This window comes from Myotis lucifugus, unplaced genomic scaffold, assembly GCF_000147115.1.
Source record: "Myotis lucifugus unplaced genomic scaffold, Myoluc2.0 scaffold_1228, whole genome shotgun sequence".
Classification (NCBI taxonomy): Eukaryota; Metazoa; Chordata; class Mammalia; order Chiroptera; family Vespertilionidae; genus Myotis; species Myotis lucifugus.
In genome coordinates, this window is record NW_005872276.1 from 56,958 (window position 1) to 59,039 (window position 2,082).

Sequence of the window (2,082 nt, forward strand, 5' to 3'; positions counted from 1 at the left end):
TGGGTCCACTAATGACCACGGATGTGACGGCTTGGGGCACTGCTCTCAGCTTCTGCTCTCATCCCTGCTCTGGTGTCCAGCAGAGTGGAGGAGCTGCTGAGAAGCTCAGTTAGCCTGGGCTGGGACCCTGTGTTTGGGGTCACACTTACCTTTCATATCTTAACTGGCATCTTCCCTCTCTTCCCAGGACACTCTGGACTTCAGCCCACAGGTAACACTCTCTAATCCTCTCTCGGGGACGCATTCGGTTTCCCTAGAACAGAAGGTGCAGGGGACCAGCCAGGGGACAGACAGCGGGGAGCCTGGGTGTGGCTCTGGCGGCCGCTTACACTGCAGGGTCTCCTCCCGCCTGGTGAGAGGCAGCTCTAAAGCAGCTTTGGCTCCTGAGACATCAGGACTTTCTTCTCACTTGGGAGCCACAGCAGGAGGCCTGGGAGGGCAGCGCCCCTGCTGGCTGGGCCTGGGAACAGCACTGTCCTCTGTCTGCAGGACTCCTGAGCTGAGGTGGCCATGGGGACAGGGGCAGGAGAAAACCTTCTGTCAGGCCCCTTGGCAGCCTGAAGAGGTTTCCTGCTGGGCTCTCACTCCACAAGGAGAGCCACCTCGGGCTCTGGCTGGGTCCTGGCTCCTGACCCCCCAGCAGCTCCTCCCTGCTGGTTCCTCCCGCCCTGGACCTGGAGGCCCCAGTGTTGACTACAGACCCTTAGCTCCATCCCTCCCTGTCCCTGTGTGTTCCACCCTCACTGTCTGCTGAGCACCTTAGCTCACCTCTGCCCTCATTTCTTTACAAAATGTTCCTCAAGTAAATATGGAGTGAGATCATCTGCCTCACAGGCTTCAAGGGCAGGAAGTAGGAAGAAAGGAGCTGCACAGGACCTAGGAGACTGGGCGCCAACAGAGCTGTGCAGGCCAAGGGCCCTAGGCCGCCTCCGAACCCCTCACATGCAGAGGAGGAGGCACCTGAGCCCAGAAGCCCAGAGCCTCCCAAGTCACACAAGTCAGGACGGAGACCCAGGTTCCCACCCAGGCCCACAGCTCGCTCGGTGTGACTCCCCCAGGTCATCAGGAGCCAGGAAGGGGCTGGTGCAGGCCGTGTGGTCCCCGGCTCCCCTCCCCCTCCCAGGCTTCTGGAGCTCAGTCTGGGAGACACAGTCAGGAGGAGTCCAGTCCCCTGTGGGCCTAGAAGCAGTTTCCATGCTTGGGCACCTCCCAGGCTCCTGTTGGGACAACCCCACCCCCAGGAAGCTCCCGTCTGATGGGGACAAAAGAAACAGAGAGCCAAGCGAACACGTAAATCATTGGTGAGAACACACCAGGACAGACAGAGTGGCTGGGCCCTGGCTGGTTTTGCTCAGTGGATAGAGCACCAGCCTGCAGACTGGGAGGTCTCGTGTCTGATTCCAGCAAAGGTTTAATCCCCTGTGTGGGGCATGCAGGAGGCAGCCAATCAGTGATTCTCTCTCATCATTGAACTTTCTATCTCTCCCTCACCATTCTCTCTGAAATCAATAAAAATATACATTTTTAAATTGGACACTTGGAATTTGTGTTGGCTTCACCAAGGAAGGCTTCCTGGAAGAGGCTGAGATGTGAGGAGAAGGAGCTTTTTTAACAGCTTAGGAGAGGATCAGAGGCCTGGGAGAGCCTGGAGCTGGCAAGGGAGAGGGCACAGGGGGAGGTGCCTTTGTGAGTTGTCTGAACCCTCACACAGCCTCACTGATGAACATGTGGGCCTGTATGTACACACTCACCCCTCCATGCACACTCATCCATGCACACTCATAACCACATGTCACATCCCAGGTGTTAGCACACATAAGCCTTCTCAGACCTCCGTGCACACACATGGATATGCAACATGCATTCATGTTCGCATACATTCAGTCAGATACAGACCTACAGGGGGCCATCTCAGCCTTTTCTGGAGTTCAGATGTGCTTTCCTCTGCACATCGGAAGGGGCCTACACTGCCCAGTAAACGTGGGTCCCCAGCAACTGTGTCACCTGTCAAATGTCCCGGCCCCACTGCCTGGGCTCCATCCACAGCCCCTGAGCCAGGTCTACTGGTGGGACGGGAATGTC

At 57.3% G+C, this 2,082-nt stretch overlaps 1 pseudogene; it reads left to right on the forward strand.

Moving 5' to 3' along the window:
- LOC102423466 overlaps nt 1-817 on the forward strand; it is a 32,945-nt pseudogene extending 32,128 nt beyond the window's left edge.
- The last annotated feature ends 1,265 nt before the right edge of the window (nt 818-2,082 follow it).